General features: G+C 37.9%; 1 long non-coding RNA gene across 1 annotated transcript in view; it reads left to right on the top strand.

Annotated features, from left to right (window-relative positions):
- Positions 1-200: 200 nt before the first annotated feature.
- The window catches only part of LOC111414355 (uncharacterized), a 68,756-nt gene continuing 55,958 nt past the window's right edge, over positions 201-12,998 (top strand). The window contains exons 1-2 of the long non-coding RNA XR_011641907.1: positions 201-6,140; positions 6,201-6,406. This is a non-coding gene — a long non-coding RNA (uncharacterized lncRNA). The remainder of the gene's footprint in view (positions 6,141-6,200; positions 6,407-12,998) is intronic.

The raw sequence follows: 12,998 nt of genomic DNA, 5'->3' as shown, positions 1-12,998 counted from the left end.
TCAATTTGGTATGATTTGATTCAATTTTCCACAACTTCATCAGGGTTTTTTGTCCAATTCCTTATATTCTGATTTTTCTGCTATCAAGAGTTGGTTTTGAAACTTGAAAATTTTGTTGCTTCTAATATTCTTTTCCAACAAGTAACAAAGATTTAGAGTAACTACTTCCACTTTAATGTTAAATTTGTAGGTAGTGTTGAAAAATTTAGATGATTTTCATTTATATTAAAGTGACAAAATTCGTTTTTGTATAACTAAATAAGGAAATTATATCAATATTTGTTTTATTTAGGATATTTTGATGGATGAAACTGTCATAGAATCCTGTAATGGAAGTAAAAATCGAAGAAAAACCCGTCTCTTTTTCTTGCATACACATCGTCAAAGAGGGTGGACAGTTTGAAAAGCGGACGAGTTCTAGAGGCAAACAAACCTCGAAGGAAGAAAGCTCGACAGGACGACGGACTGTCGTTGTAGGAATGCAATAGTAAATCAAGATTGGATTTCAGGTTCCCCTTTCCAAAGACAGGGATCGCGAGGAGGTTAAGGGGGCGTTTCGCGCTAGTCTAATCTCGACCTAGCACTCGACCGCCGGACAATCCCTGGACTCTCTCCCGGACACAATGACGTGTCCGCCGATCAAAGGGCCGACCCCCCTTGAACGGACGCCCTTCCGCCGCCTCTCATTCAACAAATTGAAAAATACTCATTAGTTGGATGCTTGGCACCGGCGATTGTCGACGCTTGGAAAAAATCGGAAATTAAAGAAAGAAAATTCCAGGTATTCCCTGTGGATGTCGAAGGCTTTGTACGAACAATAGCACCTTCTTTTTCGATTTCTTTAAATTACTGAACCTTCTCTAAAAATCCAACCAATCAGATTTCTTAGAATTTACTTGAATGCGAACAAAAATGTGTAGATTTGTTTTACGTAAAATGTGGGTTTATGAAACTAATTAACTGTCTCAAAACAGAAAACGGAGAGTAATTGTTGCATGGTTCGTGTATTATTTATAATCCGATCTCTCGGTTCTATTTAAATTAAAAATGAAACAATGACGGCGTTTATTGACCGTGTAGAGTTGCGCGTTGAATAAATCGAAAGACGCTTAATTGCGGCTGAATTCGAAATGATGAATCTCTAATGATGTACCAATTTATCCATTGTATTTGTTCGTTTAGATTCAAAACGTCCATCGAAAAGTTACTTGCTCAACTGCGTATCTAGATTATTCCAGTACGTTGGTTTCTTTTTCTCATTTGTTCTTATTTCCCAACAATTAATCCATTTGTATGAAATTTAGATACTCAGAAAATAAAATGTACCATTTCAATGTAAATTTTATACTTCGTTTCGGGAAACGAAATTGTTCCACCCTTGTTTGCGCCACACCAATCTACTGAAAGCTCATACATTTCCGAATTAACATACCTCCAATTCTAACAAAGTAGTGAACGCAAATCCCAATTGATCGTTTCATTTACATATTCTTTATTTACAATTCAAATCACGTTCGTTGTAACTTCAGCACGAAAACTTTTCACTTCTGTACTTTTCAAAACATTTCCGTATTCACAATACCGAACAAAAGTTTCCCTTATTCGGGACACGTGGCGGATCCCCTTTGATCCTAGCATACATTATTCTCCCCCCCAAAAAAAGAAACTTGGAAAGAACACATCAAAATCATTATGAGATGAAATGTAACGAAAAGTGTTATAAAAAAAGCTTACATTTTCTGATAACTAAACAATTTTCTAACTTCAAAAATCATTAAAGATTTCCTTTACAGCTCCAATCTTCGATATTAATTACGAAAGTTTTCCCATTATTGTTAATTCGCCACCCGGTATATCGAGAACGTAAGGGGGTTCCGAAGGTGAAAGAAAGGGAGCAATTAAGGAGTCTGGATGACGACAACGAAGCGTGGAAACGCACACGTCGTCGAATCGTCCTCGTATCGGTTGCATTTCGGAACACTTCCTCTCTGAAAGAGTGGGAGGGAAGGAGATGGAGGAAACGAACGAGACGGAAGACATGGTGGCAAGGGGGCGGTTGGGGAAGAAGGTACTCGAGTGCCATCAGGTCGTAACTCAGGCAATGCACGGGGCGTGGTCCTCACTAATCGATTCGATATTGCGTTTTATCGATTTTACAAATTTACTAATAATAAAGAATTTTGAATATTTAATTTTGAAATCAAATAATAAGTCTAAAATATCGAAAAGTAATAAATTGTGGGATTTTTACATCTAAATCCAATAAAACTAACTTATTTCCCGATATTTCACCGTCGTCGTTCCTGCGGTCGTATGCATTCCCCGGGAGATATCGGAGAAATGGGAAAACTCTCCCCCCAACCTCCACACCGCGACGGTCCCATACATATTCCGATCGGCGGATATGGTCACATTAAAGTTGACCATGCTCCGTGTTGAATACTGTATGAGACGACGCCCCACCGACGCCCCCCACCCATCGTTTCGACGGCCGCCCCCATTGCGCCCCCCTTAACGACGGTCTCCAGTCATAGAGGAAGTTTTCGAATTTCGCCGCAGCTCGGTGCCGTGGTTGGGATATTTTAAAGTTTAGCTTTTTACAGATTCGTTATTTTTTTTTCAACTCCCCAACACTTTAGTTTTTCCTACGAGATTGTACAACTTTGGTTAAACTTAATTTTATTAGAACGGTTTTTGAATTTTTGCTACCCCTAAAAAGGATGATAAATCTCATTTTAGAAACGGGACGTTTGTTTTATACGAGCGCCCGCGGAGACATAAATAATACAACGTTTCCACCCCGTAGAGGTTTCTTCTTGCGGTCCGGCCCTGTCCTCGGGATTAGATTAAAGCGGCGGCCTTTATTTTAACTGATTTTCATTCATCGCGGCGCCCGGCAATGTTCCCAAATCCGGGGGCTGGGAGCCGAGATAATGCTCAGCCATTTTTCCCGGCGCCAGGCGGCATTATTTTAAAAACTTTTTATATCTCACCCGACCAAGGGACCATCAATAAGGGACGACGCCCCCTTACCCCAACCTTGTCGTCGTATTCGTCCTCATAAATCGTGCTAATACTGACAGTTTAGACAGAAAATATAAAACATCTTATTTTTAGTTATAGGAAATTTTCTAATCGCAAAATGGTATAAATCCACTTGACATGTTCGATACCATAAGGTGACCATTAGCTTTTTTGTATGGTGTCCAACTGTGCTCTGTTATCCAATAAACACCCCTAAACCATAAAAAAGTTTAGGGGTCATTAAAAAAAGACATCTGTGTTGTTATAGATATTTGTGTATAAGTTGTTTATTCTTTTTTACTTTTGTAAAATTCATTTTATTGTAGGTACGAATCGATTGGAATTTGATCGAAAAAATAAATATAAAAATTGGTAACGACCCCTTAGAAAAATACTGAATAAGTGAATGAAACGCAGAACGACCACGAGGGGGTTCTTTTTTTGCCGGTTTATATAAATTCTTAAATACAGTCTCTGAGAGATGGGTTCGACTACCCTCATCAAATTTTCTATAAACCGCGGACAATTTCTGACGTGAACGAGGGTAAAATCCCCAAGTTTTTAGAATAAAATTCACGACCTGTTCCAATTTACCACCCCTGTTGCGATAAATAAGTCATATTGCAAAATTCTTTTACAAAAAATTTTTGAAAAGATTAAAGCTTAATAATGTATTTTTGTACATACGAGGAACGGATAAACAACCCCAAAAGGGTTGTAGGGAAGAGTTACGCTGGTGATCCATCAACTATTCAACATGGTGACAGTTTGAGGTGTCGCTTTAGCTCCCTAGTGTATTAGTCTATTACACAAGAGCTTTCACCCGGAGCTTTTATCGTAACTGTACCTATTTATACACGTCCATTCGAACAAAATGAAAAATTAAAAATAATCTTTCGATTAACGTCATTTGATTGATGTTGTCTTAAAAATATTTGTTGAGCAATATGATTGAAGAGAAAATATTTAGCACCTTTTACACATCAATAAATTTTTAAAGTAACGCAATATCGACCTGTAATGCAGGGTTTGTGGGATAAAAATGCACAGGCTGAGAATTTTTTAGAAGAAAAAGGGGATTCTTTGTCGCCCGACAACAAAAAGCGTTTTTTAGTATAAAATCGAATAACTTCGGGGTATTTACGTCGCATTGTCCACGACCCCAGCTCACGTCTATTTTGGGGTGGATTTAAAGCAGTTTTACGAGGACTTGTAAAACATTTTCGCCGGCTCCAATCGCGCGAACTTTAGGGGTTTACGTTTGAATGACGTTGTCGACGGGAGCTTTACGAGACCATAGGGAGATTTCACACAAAAAGTAATTTACATTTTAATGAAGAGGAAAAAAGAATCTTAAAAAAAAGGATCTTGTTATACTTTAATTTCGAAGCACAACGAAGCGCCACGCGAGATAAAGTCCAGAAGAAGAATTGAGAAAAGTTGGGGAGGTCCGATTTTGGGTTGCATTTCTTGGTCGAAAACATTCATATATTCCCAATTACTCGGGCAGAGACGATATCCCAATTGCTCTTGCGCGCGGCAAAAACTAGAAAACTCCGCAGATGATGCTAATTCGCCGCATAAACCGGTAATTCGGCCGGTTGCGCGGCGGCGTTTTGAAATGCTAAGTGTCTTATGCATATATGTATATTCACAGGGCGGCCGAGCCCCGGGACAGAACCGCGGCAAAAAACTGGGGCCTTTCTGCCGGAGCCGCCCCTTTAAATATGGAACGTCGCCGCCGCCGCCGCTCTTCCTTCACAGCGGCCTCGCTCATTACATAAAGTAAATATTGTCGATATAAATAAAGTGATTCCTTCACTCTCTTGACTCCTCGTGGTTCCTCTTCGTCCATTTTTTTCCCCCGCCCTTTAATCCCCCCTCGACGCTTTCGCTTTAGGCCATACGATTACCGAAAGCACAGCGAAAAATTGGATATTCGCTTTCCGTTTGATCTTCGGTTATATTCGGATTGTCGGCGGTGAACATTCGAACTCGCTATCGCCCCTGGTTATAAATATTGGACTCCAATAAAAGTTGTTACTTAGGATTCGCGTCAGACGACATCAAAGAGAAGCCGAGAACGAAGAAACCCCTCTCATCGTATTTGCTCGTACCAGTAGCGAAACACGTCGAGGGTGCCAACAAATGACCCTCACAGAAATTAAAGAGTCTGATGTCAACCCTCCAAAATAATCTGGAAAAGCTAAAAAAATAAGGATAATTCAAACTTTTTGAACAGATGAAACTAATTTATTTATGACTATTGTGAGGAATTCGTTAAGCCATAACTATTGGTGGGCACAACATGCCAAATCACCTCGTGAAGTTTAACTACGAGTTATTACATGATAACATCTGGATCAGAACTTAAAGTTGTTTCAAGATATTTTGTAACATGTTCGATAGAAGTATTGTCAAAATAGACTAAAAATGTGTTTCGCAGCCGATATATACAACAGGAAGTTTGCTACATCGTTATCATATTGATACAAAACTTGCCTGCCTCTTTTCCTTACTACATTTTAGAAGAAAGTGCGTAGAGTATTTAAACCGAGGTCGCTTGTGGCCGAGGCGCTACATCGTTACAATATCCATGCAAAACTAAAATAATTTTGCATTTAATTAGAGTGCATGTTTTGGATTTTAGGACTAGAGATGCAAGATGTTGTCTAATTTAGCCGAGGTCATTTACGACCGAGCCGCTACACCGAGAATTTATCCATACAAAAAATTAAATGCAATAACAACATGTACTCCCGTTGGTAGTTCTAATTTATGGCCGGCATAATTGAACAGTGGCACTGCAAAAGCAAATTTTGAATTTCACTCGTTATGGGTTCTATGTGTCAAGGCTAATAGCGTACAAAATAGTCTATGTGCCATCCTCTATAGGAAATATCATTTTGTGATCTACAAAACAGCCCATGGTCGAAGCGTCAGTAATCAACAAAAATAATCAACGTTATTAGTATTCAATCCCATTACGTGCAGTAAAAAGGAGACGGAAAGGTACTGAGAGTGTTAGAAGAAAGGAAAAGATGCAGAATTAGTGACTTGCAACATACAAATTATTAAAATGTCGTTGTACCGGCTAAAATCCACCTGAACAAGAGGTAAGCAATTTTAACTTCAAAATCAGAAAACCATGTACTTATATTATACTCTTGTTGCAGGTAACATAACATGTTCTTATAAAAATTCCTGCAAATCTTTAACATTCAACTAGAGAAACTCATTATTTCAACAATATTATGAAGCTGCAAATCACGATAAGCAGAGTACTTTTCTTTTGGGGTTGATTCAAGTTATAAACATAAGTCGCAGAAGACATAGCACGTATGCTTACACCGCTCCTAATGGTAGTGGAGAGCATGTACAGGTTTACAGAAAAACGTTTTCTAATACATTTGAGCTACGCCACAACATGAACTACTATGAACTACAGATGAACGTGGTAAAAAAACAAAGTAAAAAAGTATTTGCCAGAAATGCGCCAGCAAATCAGGGATTATCCAGAGTATTCCTCGCGAGGAAAATCATTACAACCGGGACAAATTGATAAAAGAATTCCTGAGTCCAGATTTAAATGTCAATCGCATGTTTTTGGCGTAGAAGGAAAAAATCCAAATTCAATAGTTACTTATACCGGAAATTTACAATAATATGATGCAGTTGCCATAGTTACGAAACTACTATGCACTTACACTGTCCCACATAAAATGCAACATAGCCTAAATAGTACAGGCATTGCAAAAGAAAAGTTTTGCTTGGAAAACGGTACGATAACCCTGAGTTTTTAGACATCTTAAGAGACGCACGGTTAAACCCGAATGTTTATGGTTCTAGTGTTAGTGAGAGTGCAAGTGTAAAACTAGAACTAACACTATACCTAGAACTAGAATGATTCCGGTTTAGCTGTCTTTAGAGACGTGTGGCTAAGCCCAAATGATTCTAGATCTAAGTATAGTGTTAGTTCTACGTAGTAACAGGTTTAGTGTAAAACTAGAACTAACACTAGACCGAGAACTAGAAACATTCGGATTTAGCCGCACGTCTCTCAAGACGGCTAAACCCGAATGATTCTAGTTCTAGGTCCAATGTTAGTTCTAGTGAGAGTGCAGGTGTAAAACTAGAACTAACACTATACCTAGAACTAGAATCATTCGGGTTTAGCCGTCTTTACAGACGTGTGGCTAAACCCAAATGATTCTAGATCTAAATATAGTGTTAGTTCTACGTAGTAACAGGTTTAGTGTAAAACTAGAACTAACACTAGACCGAGAACTAGAAACATTCGGATTTAGCCGCACGTCTCTTAAGACGGCTAAACCCGAATGATTCTAGTTCTAGGTCTTGTGTTAGTTTTAGTGCAAAACTAGAACTAACACTATACCAAGAACTAGAAACATTCGGATTTAGCCGCACGTCTCTCAAGACGGCTAAATCCGAATGATTCTACTTCTAGATCTTGTGTTAGTTCTAGTGATAGTTCTAGTATAAAACTAGAAGTAACACTAGACTGAGAACTAGAAACATTTGGAATTAGTCGCATGTCTCTCAAGACGGCTAAATCCGAATGATTCTGATTCTAGATCTAGTGTTAGTTCTAGTTTTAGTGCAATAATGATAATATGCAACATAGTGATATCTCATGCTAACTAGTGCTTCTTTTACACTGTCACTAGAACTTACATTAAATCTAGAATATGAAACATTCAGGTTTAGCCCTTAGAAACATTATGATAGAGAAGTTTTTTTTTAATTTCTATTTTATTGTGTTATTTCTTAAATTGAGTTAATTTATTACAAATCTTGTAAGATTAGTATGTGGTGGAAGTCCTTGATGTGAGGACGACCTAAAATGTTATCGGTAAATGCAAGAATGGGATGCTTTTTGTGTCCCGAGTGAAAGCTCTAGAGTATAGAGCCGTTTTCGCTGCTTGGACGCGATAAGGCGACTTGCGTAAACTGGGGATTCTACGCCCTATGCGATGGTTTTCTGTGGGGAAGCTGGTATTACAACTTGACAAAGGGGGTGATACACTTACTATACATACTAAGCGAAAATCATGTATCTAAATGAATATTTCTGTAATTTTTTGTAAGTTATCGAAACAAAACTAGAATTAATTGAAATAGATTTGAATACATTTTTTTTGGAATTTTTTAAATGGCGTCGAAAATGAAGTTTTATTTCGTATCACTGAGTGTATTCTCCCCTTCTTATTTGAAATACCAACCCTCTTTATACGGCAACCATCCTTCGCTATCGCCCAAATAGTAATGGCAAAGGGGAACATCACCGTTTTTATTTTTATTATTTTTTATCTACGATGACCACTCAGTACCATCATATGGTATTATGATTCAATTTATTCCAGCCGATTACAATGTTTTCATAGATAAATTTTTTAATTTAGTTTCGTCGAGCAAAAATCTCCTGAAAACAACAAAAAGAAACTCGAAAAATCAGTGCTGTTAATGAAAATGCTTGGAATTCTCCGTTGGCTTCTATATACGTAGAACATTATCCTCCAGGTTCCTCTCACGATCTCTGCGAGAGAAGCGAATCGAGCTTTTTTCAATTCAAAAAGTTCGCTGTCGGACGAACTACGGTACGGTTTCCAATTTAGAGCTTCCAGTCGACGTTTCTTCTCTCCCTCCCTTTTGCCATAAGTCTTTTTGCAAGTTCAGCTGATTTCCTGCATCGTTTAGTCAAAGCAGTAATTTGATTATGTTAGGGTGGGACGAAGGCCAATCAATTCGTCGACTCTGTTTGTCTTAGCTTTGTCAATATAAATGAAGATAATTCGAATAAAATCAAAGATAAGCTAAAACTACAAAGAAATAAAAGAAGAAAAACTTAGCTATCGTCGGCGCCTAAGTAATGATTGCGATTAAGATAAAGATTCACGGTGTGTCTCGTTCGAATTGGATTTATATAGTTGAATGCAAGTGAAGAGATGGCGACGTCGTCGTCGGATTAATTTCGCATCGGATCATGACACCGCAGCATATATACAAAAAGGATTACCGCCGCCGGTAACGACCGTCGCACCTAATAACATAATCTATAATTTAATCCGCCATTGATCCCGGTGATTGGAAGCCGCAGCGCGCGTCTGTCTTTGCGTTAATTCCATTACCGCGTCGTCGCGTTGCGACGCCGCTTCCTCGCTCAATTGATTTTGTGTCTGCCGTAACCGTGGTAATATTGCTAGGTTGCATTAAGCCAACGTCGTATTATCTCCACAGACGGATCCATTATGTACTCTGTAGCAAAGTGGCGTTATAATTGCATAAAGGTGGCTCTGTCCATCTTGGATATAACACAATTAGAAAACTTTCAACCGGAGTACATTCTCTGAACGCGCGATATGAAAGCGGAGAGGGGGAAACACCCTAACGTAATTAAAAATCTTCCAGGGGCTAATGGAAAACTGATATTAAAGTTTACCCGTAACGCCCTCACGAACAATGGTGAATAAACAGTTTCCGGTAACCTGAACAACTTCCCCTACCTTTACTACCTTTAATACCCTTAATACCATTACAACCATCATTGAGTTTTATATTATTTAATTGTAACTAAATCATTTGAATGTTTTGAAAAATTCCTAAACTTGACAAACGCAAAAGACATTAATAACAATTCCTATAGTATATTCTCTTGATTTTAACCCTCATTGCGTCAGACGAAGAGGGTGAATATGCGCCGACGAGACGTGAGGGGAAATAAGGGAGAAGAGGCGGAGGCGCAGCGAGCTCGACGGGATCTCATCGGGGGGCTCCGAGAGCGAGAGTTGTCACGCACATGGTTTGATTGGGCTGCCGCCCTGATCGATATTGAAAGATTCGCCCCCCTTCGCCTCGTCTGGTCCACGAACGGAGGCTACTACTCGAACTGCCTACGTTAGGACATTCAGATCTACGCCGTCGCCGCCAACCATCCCCAACTTTTGCCCACTCACTAGGCCCGAGCTTGTAATTGCTTCCTTTGAGGTGATTTATGCCCGGTTTCGAATCTATTATGACGCCTCGGGGCGATAAGTATGCAAATCGATGCGAGAAAGGAAGGAAGGATGGAATTCGAATTTGGGATGAGGGTTGATGAGTCATCGTGAATGGACGGCGATGCTCTGGGGAGAATCCGAATGATCTGAATAGGGAATTAGATTCCTAAATAAAGAATTTATTATCGTAGAAACTAATTCGTTATTTATTTAGAAACACTTTTTGTCCAAAACTATTGGTTGTTCCTAATAGAACTGGTCAATATGCCAGACGTAACTGGCAAAGAACCAGAATACCATTACCAAAGCTTTAAAATCCCATCGAATTGCTAATTATCAGAATCTTCGAAGCAATATGGATAATAAAGATCCAGGAATGTGGATAACAACAAGAAAAGTACTGGGAAGAAATTCCTACAATTACCCATGAAAGGAATCAGTTCTCCACTGATGAAGGAAAAACTCGAGCCTTTGCTGATTATCTTGAATTAACATTTACTCCTCACATACCTCGAGAAAGCATGTCATCTTCTGTTACTATTCAAACATATAATGAAACTCATCTTCCGCGGATAGAAAGAGTAGATGAAGAAGTAACAAATGAAGAAATCAGAATTTAATTAATAATAATATAATAATAATCACTTTATTCGGGCAATTTTATAATTACAACCTTGTGAAGTAATATAATATACAGGTGTCCCAGGATAGATGTTACAAGAGGTATAATAACTTAAAAAATTTTGAATTTTATTTTAATGAGTGTAGACCAAACCCTGCTTGGTGTGGAGAGAATTTTAAGTATATTTTCATATTTTGAAAATTAACTCAGCCTTGATAGTGAAGCGAAAACTATTGTTAGTTCAGGTAAAGTAAGCTTTTTGTTCCTGATACGGCAAAATATCATTAAGAAAAGTTGTTCAGAATGAGAAATTGTGGCACTATGCAAAATTTCAGAAAGACCTACCTACATTAATTAAACCACTATATTTTAGATATTTACTTATAATTTACTTCCAACACGATGGATGCTCTACACATTCTACAGCACGTGTAGCTGAATGGTTAAATTTAATATTTCCAGAAAAGATTATATCTAGAAATGGTCCAATTGCGTGGCCTCGAAGGTCTCCCGACCTTACAATATTAGATTTCTTTCATGGGGTTGCCTTAAACAGCTAGTTTTCGCTCAACCAATACCGAACAATCGAAAAATATTAAAAGAACAGATAACAAATGCTATACGACAAATACGCATCGAAGAAATTCAGAACAGCTTTAGAGAAGTTAGGCATTGTATAGAAAAGTATGCAACAAAAGCTGGATGTTATGTTGAATAAACGACAGTTAAGTTTACGTTCGATTTTTTATAAATAAAATAAAATTATACAATGTTTATGTTATTTAAACTAAAATGTGATGGTTCAACCAAAGTAGATAGATCTTTCTGAAATTTTGCATAGGAAAATGTATGCAAATTTTTTGTACATAAAAGGTTACTTTACCTGAACTAAAAATAGTTTTCTCTTCACTATCAAGGCCGAGTTGATTTTCAAAATATGAAAATATACTTAAAATTCTCTCCGCCCCAAGCTTAATTCCTCAGCCTTAAGATAAAATTCAAAAATTTTTAAATCATTATATCTCTTGTAACATCTATCCTGGGACACACTGTATATATATATAATATACCTCATTTGGTACAAGAATGATTTTAAAATATTATAAAAGAAATTTAATTTAGTTATTGAAAAATCACCCAACATTGTTCAGGGGCAGTCCAATCAAGTGCCGAGGTAAATTATTGTATGGGGAAAATTCTGTCCGGTGGGAAGGAGGTGTTAGTCTACTCCTAAAGCGAACATTAACATTATGTACGTCCGTTCTGAATGTAATCCTATCTTGCAGGTATGGAGGGGTACCTTAAGTGATGACTTTTTAACTGCTTAAAACCAAAAGACACATGATGATATTTTCTCATGCCGAAAATTAAACGGATGCACTAGTTTTGAAGCTTTTGGATTTTTCCCTGACGCGTGGAATCCAAAAGGCCCCATATATGCTGTCACAGTAATAGAAGTGTGACAATACCAGAGAGTCGCATAAAAGTTTTTTGTGTGCCAGTCGAGACTATAACGATTAGAGTAAATCAATTTGACGAGCCATAATCAACGGATTAGTGTGTTCTCTAAAGCTCAACGCCTCATCCATGACCAGTCCGAGGTTTTTGTCAGACTTACTCAATGGAATACGAGTATCTCCTATCGACAGGTGATAAAACTCATTAATAAATTTCTCTTTTAACTTAGCGGGCCCAAACAGAATGATCTGGGTCTTAGTAATGTTTATCTTTAAGCAATACTCTCGAGCCCATCGATAATGCCATGCAAGTCACGCTTGAACTTATTGAAGCTTTCATCAAAGTGGCTTTCAGAAAATGACAGATAAATCTGAGTATCATCAGCATAATAGTGGACGCTACAGAAATTAACGAAGCTATTGAAACTTATCGTGTAAATTTTAAATAGTGTAGGGCCGAGAATCGACCCCAGACCTTATCTCCCAAGCACTCGACTTCACCTGATCAAAACTGACTGATTGAACCCTGCCTTTAAGGTAATTTTTGAAAAAAATCCAAGAATTGAGAAATCCAACATCCCAGAAGAGTCAATGTATTGGAATCAGTTGCAGTCCACTATATTGTTCAGAGCAGTTTCACAGCTATGTCCTTCCCTGAAACCAGACTGATTCACCGGAACAATGTGCTTCAGAAACTCTGTGAATTGTCTGTTAATTATCTTTTCTAATACTTTTGATAAGGAGTATCCACCAACCTTATATCAAACCTTTAATATACCTAACCTTATACCAAATCTAATTCTAAAACACCTCCCTTTGAATATTACTAGCCACTTAACTGATATCTTCAATTCATGCTTAAAAATGGGTTACTTTCCG

Source organism: Onthophagus taurus, chromosome 11 (assembly GCF_036711975.1).
Source record: "Onthophagus taurus isolate NC chromosome 11, IU_Otau_3.0, whole genome shotgun sequence".
NCBI lineage: Eukaryota > Metazoa > Arthropoda > Insecta > Coleoptera > Scarabaeidae > Onthophagus > Onthophagus taurus.
Note: the sequence above shows the minus strand (reverse complement) of the source record. Positions and strands in the feature narration are given on the sequence as shown.